Raw genomic sequence first — 13,114 nt, forward strand, 5'->3', positions numbered from 1 at the left:
AAAAACCATAAAAGAAAATATTTTTTATACAGTAGGAATGGTTCTTGAGATTTTCCACCTGTGTCAAGCATATATGTGTCACCTGTGTCAACTATATATAGTTGAGATAGTATTTCATCTCTATGGTGTCAATATGTTCCGCAGTTACTCTAAAATGAATATTGTGCTTTTTCGATTATTAAACTAGTTACCGTTTAAGGAATTTTGCAATTGAAAATAAAATCTAAAAAACTAAATGAAAAACAATAAAAAACTTTCTCTCTCATCCTTTGGGATGTTTCCCAAACAGTCGCCAATAGCCCGAGGAGTAACTCTGGTGCTACGACTCTGACTGAATCATATTTTTATTTCCCATTTGGTTCTTTTCAAACTAGTTAATATAACTGTTGTGTTAACTTTATAACGAAAATAATATTTGAGGGGTCAATTCCATCTGGGGTCAATTCCAAAGATGCGGTAAAGAATGAGTGCCTGTTTGAATTGCCATTGTGTCGTAAGAAACAGGGATGTCTTAACAGTTGGGCAAACAGGACAATGCCCAGGGGATCCGAAAATACTTTTTCAATAAAAAGATATTTCACTACCTGTTAAAAGTATTTGGTATCCAGAGATTGAGGGTGCTCCACGTGTTGGCAGGGTGTTTGCCCTGGGAGCCCCAAAAGTAGCTACGCTACTATTTAGAAACCCATAAAAATCACCCACAGCTCTCGTACAGCTTTAGAAATCAAATGCTCAATACCTTGAATTATGTAACGTTTAAAATAAATTTGAAAGACCTATTCATAATGTGCGTAGCTTGCTTTTCCGGCAAATCACACCGTAACATAAGAAAATTTCGTGAAAAAATTAGTTACTTATTTTTATTAGAAAGTAATTAAATTTTTATTAAAAATATGTCCTTTATTGTTCAATTTAATTAATTTTCGAGATCTTTGCAGTATCCAGTGTTAAGCTTGATCACTGTGATTTTAAAAGTTTAATTTAAGCTTTAATAAAATCTTCAATAAAAGCTTTTAAAAGCTTTAATAAAATCTTCATATTAGCCAGCATTTAATTAATGTGCAAGTACATAAAAAAAGAGAGAAAGAAAAACTGTTAGAACAATGTTGTCCTTATTTATTTATTTATTTTTTCTTCATAATTGTTGTCATTGTCACAATTCTGTCATTATTTTCGAAAGCAAATATCAAAAACTGTTTTTTTTAGTGAATGTAAAGTTAAGAAACAGTACATTTTTGCGATAACTAGATAAAAAAATATATATTTATTTATTATCTATATGCATTTTATTAAATATGTTTATATAGAGTTATTAAATATGTAGATTTATTTTAAAATATTTATTTATTATTACAAGGAACATAAAACCCTTAATTATATATAAATAATTGATAGAAAACAACTCGGAAATTAATACGAGATAGTTTAAAAAAGGAAAATAAATAAAAAAATTGATGTTTTTTTTAATTTTTTGATAAACTAAATAAATAACTGAATGTCATAATAAATTTGTTTCTTAATAAAATAAATAATTAAAAAGTTGAAAATTTTATTCAATAAAACTATTTTTCATCGATTATATTTAGTTAATTGAGTTAATTTGTTTTTTCTATTTGTTGCTTTTCTCATAAATATTTATATGCAATATAAAAAGCGCATTCAAGTAATAACATAGAAAAAAAAGAAAAGAAAAAAATGTACATTTTAATAAAATTCTATTAAAATGCGCTTTCTGAGACTAAATAGACTGAACGTTCTTTTACTCCCTTCAATTAGTGAATTTTTACTGAACTTTTTCAACTTTTGATCCGTAAAACTGGTGCGCTCTCTTCATGACTAAACTCGTTTGCACCTTGCTCCAATTGTTTACACCAGTGTTGCCAGATTGGGCTACAAGTAGCGGATTGGGCTACTTTTAAAAGTCCCCGCTACTGAAAATTGAATTTTCGCTACTTGCTACTTTTTGGGCTACTTATTATTTTTCGAACGCTACAAATCTTAAAAATGCGCTACTTTTTTTCCTTACTGAAATATATATATATATATTTTTTAATATTTTCCCTTCCCATTATAAAATGATTCTGAAAGTTTGTAGCTTCTTTACCATTTTTAAAAAGGACATTTTTGTTGTTGTTGAAAACGTTCTCGCTTCAGTTTTGGATTCTTGATATGTTTTACTGATGGAGTCTATAATCTTTCCATGTTTATGTTTCAAATCGTAAACTCGGGAAATCGCAAAGATATATATGGAAAAATGCACGGAGAGTATGATGGGGAAAATGTTTTTTAACTCCAACTATTATTAATCGTTTATTTTCTGGAGGAAAAAAATCACGTTACTCGCTTTGAAACTCAGAAAAATTAAATCCAAAGTCATTAAACCTGATGAATGAAAATAGTTGTTGTGAATGACAATGAGTTTTCAAAAAATATCGTACTGTTAAATGCTTTTTAGTGAATTCATTTCACTTTTGTAAATCACCATCTATTCACAGTTGCACGAAAAATAGGAAAATTTTTATATCTCTCTAGAGCTTAGATTTGCCCGTTGTAAATGATGAAATTATTTTTTTTTAAAGGAAGCTATAATATGTATTGCTATGGTTACAGTTTTTATTTTTCACCTCATTTTTCCAAATATGCAATAAATAAATGAAACAAATAAAAATGAAGTTTTGGATAGTTATCATATTAAAATAAAATTCGTATTACCAAACGCAAATGATAATCAGAATTGGCATCGAGGAGAACGACATGAAGAAATATTTCATAGAAGGCCAAGGCCCACCCAATGATGACGATGAAACGCAAAAGAAGGATTTTGTTATTAAAACAAAAATATATACTATGAAATTTCAAATAATAATTAACTATAACAATGAAATTATGAATAAGAATGACTAAGTTAATTGAAACATAATGCACTTAGGGATCAGGAAAATTGAATAACGACAATTTTTTTTAATTCGAAAATGTCAACATTTTAAACCTTTCGAAACATTTATAGTAATTGCAAAATAACTAGGAAAGATAATTACTTTAAATGATAAACACGGTAATGTATATGCTGCGTGTTATAAAAGGAGTTAAGAAAATTATTAAAGCTACTACAGTGAAACTAGCGTAAACTGATCAGAAGTGAAACTACAATTTGATGGTTTTATAAGAGAAGTCATCTTATAAAAATGATAACAAATTGTTTTTACCAGTTTTGCACTTGATCATCAAAATCTTAGATAGGTGATTAACTTATAGAGATGGTCAACTTAACATGTTTCACTGTGCAAGTAAAGTAAGCACAGCAACTAAGCGAGCTGCGAGAAAAGAAAATATTTACGAGCATTTAGTGCAAATCTATCTTTTTATCATTGTTTTTTTTTTTTAACTTTACAACAGATGTTACAGCTACTATAAATGAAGAAAAAAAAATTTGCTAAAAATATTTGTTGCTTCGTAGACGCTTTAAAATACTGTTTCATATGTGGCCCAAATCAAAATATTCATTTGTTCACTAAATTACTATCAAAACTATTCTCAATCGAGTTTGAAACAATTATTGATGCTGTTACAAAGAAAAGCGAAGTCATATTTCTCATCTGCGAGCTGAATGTTTGTACTTTGTATTGTTTCGAACTTCAGAGCAGAAATGATTAAATAAATTATTTTGCTTATCAAAAAAAGATTTTTTGCCTTTTATTTTTAAATACACACAGATGTAGGCCCATGAAGTTGAACTTTTCTGAATTTCTTGTTGGAGATTGGGTCCTAGTTAGGTCTTATTTTTAATTTCCTCCAAACGCGAGATAATTTTTATTTAAAAAAAAATTAGCTAGTGCGAACATTTTTATGTGCGAGTAATTAAGGTTCTTGAGGTTGGGGAACGAAGCGAGCTGAGGTCGAAACCGCTTAGTATTCTTATGCAGCTCAAAGACCGCACCAACATTAAAATATCGAAGACAGTTCCGACTGATTTTTACACATAAAAAAGCTTGAAAAAAACGAGCTATCCAATATTATTATAATTTTAGTGTTTTCTGGCAAACGGCGCTGTTTTACAGAAATAAAGCCAAATAAATTAGAGCACTCAAAACATGGCAAACTTTACACTTTATTTATGCTGTGATATTAATTTTGTTAATATATATATATATATATGTGATTTATTTTTGGGCTACAAAATGTTCGAATCCGCTACTTTTGGAGCTCCCATTCGCTACTTTTTAATCTTAAGTTCTGGCAACACTGGTTTACACACATGGCGGCGGCAGATTCATATGAATGAGGTGAGTTTTCTTTATGTTATTTATTATTATCACTATTATTTAAATGCACTTTATCTTTATTATTAATAGTTGATTTGAGTTTCATTTAAATAATGCGTGCGCATTTATTATCTATATTATAATGTTGTTATTAGCATTGAATTGCAATCATGTTAGGCTTAGCAGTCTATTTACATTTTGAATTCTTTTAAGAAAGATTCTGTTTAAGTCTTATTTTAGTTTACAGTAAAAATGTTGCATCTTAAATACTTATATTACCGTCCTAATTTTTTTGTGTGACGAAATTAGCTTTTAAATCATATTTAATTTCTCTAATTGTTTGCGTCATGTTGTATAATAGTTTTAGCATTTGAAGATAATGTTAAAGTAACGTTTGTATAATTTCTATTAAAATAATTTTTTATTTTAAAATTTATTTTTCGCAGTTATGATTAAAATTTTGGCTTGCTGTTGTCCTATTCTATTGAAATGTAATGTTAAAATAAATTCTTTTTGTAAAAAGAAGGAAAAAAAAATTAACTGTTTTATTTTATTTAAGATAATATTTTCTAATGGAAATATTAAGTAAACAAAACTTTTGAATTTTAATTTCAGAGTATTTAATAATGAACAATTTTGTGATTTACAATTAATAATTTGAACAATTTAATAATGAATCAAATTTGTGATTTAGAATTACCAAAAATATATTACAAATTAGAGTCTATAAAAAATGTCTATCAATTATTTCAAATATTTATTTTTAACCTAACTATTTTTATTTGAATCTTTTTGAAAAACATGCTTGATTTGTCAATGGCATTTCCTTATTTTTAATAAAGTAAATACATTAAAAAAAAAATTAATAAATATGTAAGGACTAAAACATTTTAAAAATCATTAATTTTCTTGAGCATTGTTATATCAATGTAATCAATATTTTTTTTTTAATTTTGTTATAGCTAACATTAGAAATGTTTAAATTGATTTATAATAAATTCACGAATTCACAGCCGGGATTTAAAAAATTATTTTGCAAAGTATACAAAAAGAAAATGTAGGAAATTTTAAAAAATTTAAGTTGGTTGATTAAAATAAAATCACTATAACAAAAGGTGTTGTGAATTTATCTTCAGCTTTTTCATCTATAATTAGATTTATTTTTATTAGTGTAGGTATCTACCTCTATTTATTTTAATGCTGTTTCTTTTGCTCTATATTTGAAATATTATAGTGGTGCACAGCCTGCGACTAGTGAGCCAGATGTAGCCTGCTGACTGTTGATATGCAACAAGGAAAAGCTTCTAAACACAAGTAAATCTATGTTGTTTCTCAATTGCTTTTTCCATTGTTATTGCTCTGGGATTTCAAATGGTTTTAAAAAAGCAAATATTTTTATTGTGTTATTATGCAAATTTCAGTGATTACGCTTAGTTTTACCTTATTTTCTCCAATTTTTTATAAATTCAAATGGGGTTTTGACTGCTTTTAGACAGTTAAAACTACTATCGCTATGTGGTTATTAAAATCCTGATTACATTTAATACGATATTCAGATTCTTGAATTGTGCTTTTAGTTATAATAACCACTTCTATATGCTCTTTATTTGTGCTCTTTATTTTGTGTCTAACAATTAAAAGTATTTGATTTTCTGAAAACATATTATCAAGTTTACTGATAAAAAAATTACACTGAATTTACTGATCACAATTCGTAGAACATAAAAATTAGCATATATGCTGTCTACATGAGCAAATACATGTGTGGCTCTTAGTTAATCTACCTGCTGTATTTTCACTTTAAAAGGTGACATTCCTATATTATAATGAAAATATGGTGTATAAGGATTGTATTTTATAGGAATTAGTTGAAATGCTTTTTGCAAAATAAATCCATTCTCTTTTAAATAATACCGCTTTTTGTAATGAAGACGTAAATGAAGGATGAAAAAAAAAAAAAACATATTTTTACTTTGTTCGTAGTTCTAAAAAATTTTTACCAAATTTTTTTTTCTATTATACTGTTATTTAGAAAATCCTATAATTTATTGCCGTCCGAGTATTAATGCAATTTTGCTTTATTAACACAGCAATATATTAACAAAAATTTCAAAGCTATGAATATCAGTGGATATTTGGAAAAACTTGTATTTGAATGCTTCATGAATTTTGAAATTGCTGATTTCTCTAAAAAATTTTTATTTAAGTTGAGACTTAAACCAATGAACAATACTTTTAAATTTTAATACTTATTCTTTATGTGTTCATTTGCTCTAATCGTGACTTAACTTAGAGTAACTAACTTATGTTTTCTACCTAGCATTTCAGTTAGAAATATGTATATTCTCTCAGAATATACAATTCATATTAAATTTGGTTAATCACCCATTTTCCAATAACTATTTATAAAACTTATTTTTTTATGAATATTTATAACTTTAAATTTATAATGTGAATGTTTTATTTTGATTTAGAAAATCCATTGAAGAGGACATTACAGGAGCCAATAAACTGACAGCATGGACAGAAGGGTGTGAGAATTGGCGGGAAGTAAGTGAAGTACTTAAGTATTTAGTTTAAAATTGTATGTTAATCAAGGTTTTAAACACGCCATCTAGTGTTTGTGTTGGAGGGATGATTGTTTTTAATGAGGGGTTGCTTTGCTTAAGGAAACTTTAAACAAAATTATGTTGTGGAAAAAGAAAACTCCAAGAATTATTTCCCCCGTTTTTTTTCTTTCTGTAATTGATAGCAATAGGTCCTTTTCATTTGGACATTTTTTACTTAGTTTAAAATATATTTTTGCAAAAGATTCATATTAGAGATAATATGACTATAAAAAGTTAATTTAACAATAAAAATATAAATATGTGAAAAATTTGTTAAACATACTAAATTAAAAGAACTTTCTTTTTAAATATTTGGAGAGGCAAAATACATTTAATCTATTCCTTGCAACTTTGAAATATGGGAATTGTAATGGAACTCTCCTTCCACATGAATCTTTCCAAGCCAAATTGATAGATACTGAAGCATCAAAATTTTGATCCATCAGTAAAATTTAAGTTACCTGCAACAGGGGTCTGTCCAAACCGAATTTACTACCATTTAGCGGTACCTTCACAAATTCAACTTCAGGAAAAAATGGTCGTTTCACAAAGTATTTTTTCTTAAAATTTTATTATGTGTATCGTAGGAAACAATAAATCCATATTTTTATTATAATTGTGTGTTGATTTTTTAATATAATTTTTAATTTTCAAAAATTATGTCTAAATTTTCACAAAATAAGTATCGTTCAGAAAAAGCTTGACAGAGTACTGTACAAGTCATAATGGAGACATAGAATTGAAAATTCTGTTATCTTGAGTCTCAATTTTGATGTTGTCTCAATTTTGATGTTTTTGGATCATTAAATGGTTATATGTATACTATATGCATATAACGATTGGGAAAAGGTACTAGTTTTTTTTATTTAAGTTTCATCTCTCTCTCTCTCCTTTTTTTTTTTTTTTTTGACTTCCCACAGTGGTGCGCAGTTATTTTTCAGGTCTAGTTATGGAATTGAAACAAAATTTGTGATGAAAAATTACTCCCATGGTATGACATCCTCTTAAAAACACAGTGTAGCATTAGATTAAATATAAAATGGAAAGACAAATGAATTTTAAATATTTTTTGTTAAAATATCTTAATGTAAAAAAAAAGCATTTTGAAAATATTAAAATAATTTAAAACAATGTTTGTATGACTTTGTAATTAAAAAAATTAAAATATCTAATTTAAACCAACTAACCTTAGTATATACTAAATCAAGTAATATTTATTTTTCTTTAAATTTTACTTTTATTTTGAGAGTTTATTACTCAATCCATTTTACAGAAAATCTTTTAGAAAAAAAAAAGGAATTAATAGGGTTACTCCTCCTAATAAATAAATATAGGGTTACTCCTTGTAAAATGGTCTTAGCATATTTAAGCATTGCTTATTGAGTAAGGTATTTATTCATTTGATAAACTTTTTTATAACATAAAAGGTGTATACTGCTGTGCAATAGATGCATTAATAAATTACAAAAAAACTCACAATTGAGATTTTAACATCTTTGTAATTTTTGAATAATATAACATTTGCCTTTCTTACCAGTTATCTGAATTAAAATCAATTAAATTAAAATTAATCATCTGAAATTTTATTTCAGTGTCAATAGTATTAGCAAAAGAAGGAAAGTAAATGTCAATCCATTTACTAAAAATATATTCTGAAGCCTGACTTCTTTATTTTAAATTCCACACTTGCTGAACACCACTTCCTTTGAAGTCTCAAAATTTGTCATATTGTTTGTTTATATTCTGTTTCCTTTGACTGCATTGGCAAAGACTGGGAATGTAACAGTGTGTTATGAGAACTATTTTAATTTAGAAGTTGAAAGTTATTTTATTAATTTATGAATGCCTTAACAAATGTGTCTGATTGAAATTACATAAATGACTGTTTTTACTTTGGCTCTGATATCATTAATTAATCCTGATCACAACAGTTTTAATTACAATATGCTCTCTGCCTTTTGCAACTTTGCTAATTTAAGTAGTGGAGACAGTGTAGTTCTATTTGTTATAAATTTGATAAAATATTTCCCTACACTAAGTTTTTAGATACGAAAAAGGTGTTTATTTGGTTAAAACATAGATTCTGCTGTTTAACTTTACTATTTTATTGGAGTATTCGCTTCAGTTTCTTATGAGGCCAAAATTCAAATATTGTCAGGACGTAATGAGATAATACCAATAATGTATAATGCATATATTTTTGTGTTATATATCCAATATTTATATTTCAGAGCTTATTTCATAAATTGCTTTGAAAATTCTATTAATTTAAAAAAAAAAAAAAAGAACGTCATACATATCTGAATGGCAGAGATTACACAACATACTCGTCACCCAGGTAAAGGCAATGTAGCGACTAACATGCTCATATAAAAAATTGCAGAAGCTTTCCTGCTACTTAATGTAAAATTTTACAGTGAAAGATGTTTAAAATATCACTTAGATGCTACATAAATGTTTAAAATTGTGAAAGTTCAAACTAAATATTGTCTTAATTGAAATTTTTGTAAAGATTTAAAAATTTGTTGTTTATTTTTTACTGAAGAACTACCAGAACTACTACAAAGTTCAGCTTTTAACTATACAGAAATAGACATCAATTCATCCACAGCTGGAATATTTTTGCTCTTTAACAAACAGATTTTTTTAGCAAAGTTAAGACTTTTCCAAGTGCTATTGTTTTTTAAAAACTTGTTTTTATTTTTATTTGCCTTTTTCCATATTAACATTTTATTTTTATTTCAGGTCAGATGAGAGAATATCTAATGAAAAGAGGAGTTACTGCCACAGAAATGGAGGAGGCTATGAAGAAAAGAAACAGATATATATCTGATAAAATCCAAGATATATGTTTTAATATTGCTAAAGTTAATGATTCTTAAACAAAATAAATCTTTTTTAAGTTTTCTTATTTGTCTTCTCTTATATGAATATCAATCAAATGATTACTGGTAATTATATATTTTACACAAAATTTAAATGAGTTGTGGTTAGACATACAGCTGTGGTTTTGTTATTTAATATCAAAAAAGGTATATTTGCACCATATTTAATATTTGTTAAAAAAAAAAGGGGTTCCTAGATACACACATAATAATCCTACTGTTAAAAAGCAAGCCTGAGAGGTGGGCTTCATAGTAGAGAAAGAGTAAAAATAATTGCTAGTAGGAAAGCATTAAACATAACAAAATTTAAAGCAACAATTTGAAAATAATGCTAGAATAGCAAAGATTATAAGAAATTAATAATAGTGATATAAATAGCAAAAATTTAAAGCAACTGATTGTAAAAAAAGTAATGCTGGAATAGCAAAGTTATCAAGCAACTGTTGGTAGGAAAATAATGCTAGAATAGCTGAGATTCCAGGCAACTGATGGTAGGAAAGTAATGCTAGAATAGCAGAGATTTCAAGCAACTGATGGTAGGAAAGTAATGCTAGAATAGCAGAGATTTCAAGCAACTGGTGGTAGGAAAGTAATGCTAGAATAGCAGAGATTTCAAGCAACTGGTGGTAGGAAAATAATGCTAGAATAGCAGAGATTTCAAGCAACTGGTGGTAGGAAAGTAATGCTAGAATAGCAGGGATTTCAAGCAACTGGTGGTCGGATTTTTATGCTAGAATAGCAAAGATTCCAAGCAACTGTTGGTAGAGAATTATGCTTGGAATAGCAATAAAAAAAAGCATCTGTTGCTATGGAATTATTGCTAGTAAAGCATAAAAAAACAAGCAAGTTGTGGTCTTGATTGTTGCTAGACCAGCAAGATATTCAAGCAACTGTTGGTAGAGAATTATGCTTGGAATAGCAATAAAAAAAGCATCTGTTGCTATGGAATTATTGCTAGTAAAGCATAAAAAACAAGCAAGTTGTGGTCTTGATTGTTGCTAGACCAGCAAGATATTCAAGCAACACAAGTTGGTTAATGTATGCTGGACCAGCAAGATATTTAAGCAACACAAGCTGGTTTATTATGCTGGACCAGCAAGATATTCAAGCAACACAAGTTGGTTTCTGTATGCTGGACCAGCAATAAAGTGTGCCAATTCATGGTATGGAATGCTAGTAATTATGCTGGAACCAGCAAAGATTTATGGTAGTATATGCTGGTATTTTAGCTGGTACATAGCATTATATGCTTGTCTAGCAAACAAATTCCAGCAAAAATTTTAACCTGGGTAAAGAGAATATAAGGGCTAGTTCACTCCGCTCTTAGAGCTGAAGCTACGATTTCCCTCCTCATGACGTCACTGCGTCCACAGATCTCGGAAGATCGCACGCAAAGATATTATGATAACTTTGCATCTTTCTCTTTGTAAAAATAAGTTAGACTTTTTCTGGTTATTAGCTTTCAAACTTTACGTAATTAGCACATTATTTTCATTCATAAACATAGTTTAAAAAAACTTTCTTGGCCATTATATTAAAAAAATACCACTTTAAACTTATAGAAATATTTTACTAGTTGGCGAAAGTGACACTATAAATACTTTATTTCAAAAAGTTCAGTTTTAACTTTAATTATAAAGAAAAATGAAAGCATATATCGACACTTTTTTATCTACATATTCTTTCATAACAATAAGTTGAGTTAAATTTAGAATCCCCGATTTTTAAAATACGCCGTTAATAGCAATTTGTTCATACTTAATCATTAGGAAACATCAACCTTAAACGCTAATTACTGAAACAAAATAATAATTTAGGTTCATAATGACATGAGAAATTTTACAATTGTTTATAGATATTTAAATTTAAGGTTATATAATTTATAGATATTTAAATTCAAGAGAATATAACTTTTAAAAAATCATAAATACTTAGAATAACTACATTAAAAAATAAGTTATGAAATTAGGAGAATTTCAACTGTACACTATATATTTTATTTATACTTTTTACTTACGTTTTAATTTTCTTTGACTTTATCCATTTCTTAATTTTTTTCACATGCCTTTCTTTTTGAAGTAACGAGGCGGTTTCTATTTAGATAACGATTTTTTATAAAAGTTCTTAACGATAGAAAAAACGTATTGCTGTTTTATATTAACTGTGTCATTTCGGAATCCATTCCTTACATAGTTGTTCATTTACTTTAGGAAAGACGCGGAAAATTATATTTTTTCCTTTTGTTTTTCTATCAGAATTTTTGCAAGTTGCAATCGCGCAAACTGGCATTTCGATAATAGTTTTAAATTCTTGTAAATTCACTGCAAAAATTGAGGAAAGTCATTATAGAAAATGACAAATGTCTTAGAATATCTCGCGAAAAGTAATGCTCCAATATTAGTTATAGCTAGTCAGGCCGAACGCTCCGTTCTTGAAGTAAAAGTGCGAGCTTTGCGCCAAAGTGACGTCACTAGAGAAAATAGGAGGATTGGCGCGGAGAGAGTTCCTTCAAAGGAGTGAACCAGCCCTTCTATTTCTCTTTAGCCCTGGCTTTTAACAGTGGTATAATTTCGCACTGGTTTAACAATGTTTTCAAATATATGTATATATATATATATATATATATATATATATATATATATATATATATATATATATATATATATATATATATATATATATATATATATATATATATATATATATATATATAACTAAACAAAGTTATGTTATGGTAAACAAAGTTTTACCATAACATAAAGCGCATTCAGAAGGAAAAAAAACCAGATGGTTTTAAAATAACAGTGTTTTATTGCAAAAAGAAAGTAAAAAACATATACAACATGTTCAGCGACAAATCGTTTACTGGGAAATCATAAACTCAATGAAAACCATCATATCAATCTGGTATTATAATTAAAAAAATTAGTAACAAAATTCAATTTGTTCTTTAAATAATAGCTCAAAGTAGTTAGTTCTCCATATTTTTTATTTTTTATTTTCTCTATGTTGCTATATTATGCCTCTATCACACGAGAGAAAAATAAGAGCAACAGTAAGTGTAACTTCAACTCTATCTGCAACACCAAAGGCAATTTCTCCGCTCGGAGTTGCCGATAGGGTTGCTTAATTACCTGAACGGTTGCATGTAATTGGGCTACCATATTTTGTTACTTATCTTAACTTTTGACTCATATTTTATATTTTCATGTGGTGCTATTATGTCATAGTTTCTCAACGATGTTCGTAAAGAGAGGAAAAGGAAATCACAGACGCTGAAGAATATTGATTGATTTTAATAAAATTTTGTACACTTTAAAGTCTTTATTCAGCTGCAAATAAAAATTCTGAACTCTTC

At 27.6% G+C, this 13,114-nt stretch overlaps 1 long non-coding RNA gene across 1 annotated transcript; it reads left to right on the plus strand.

Moving 5' to 3' along the window:
• Positions 1-4,243: 4,243 nt before the first annotated feature.
• LOC147806945 (uncharacterized) lies at positions 4,244-9,778 on the plus strand. Its single transcript, XR_015435401.1, has 4 exons — positions 4,244-4,283; positions 5,497-5,576; positions 6,737-6,812; positions 9,617-9,778. It is a non-coding gene; the product is annotated as an uncharacterized LOC147806945 (long non-coding RNA).
• The last annotated feature ends 3,336 nt before the right edge of the window (positions 9,779-13,114 follow it).

The sequence above is a fragment of the Parasteatoda tepidariorum genome, chromosome 7 (assembly GCF_982258835.1).
Source record: "Parasteatoda tepidariorum strain Cologne lab strain chromosome 7, Ptep-v5.0, whole genome shotgun sequence".
In the NCBI taxonomy this organism is placed as follows: Eukaryota; Metazoa; Arthropoda; class Arachnida; order Araneae; family Theridiidae; genus Parasteatoda; species Parasteatoda tepidariorum.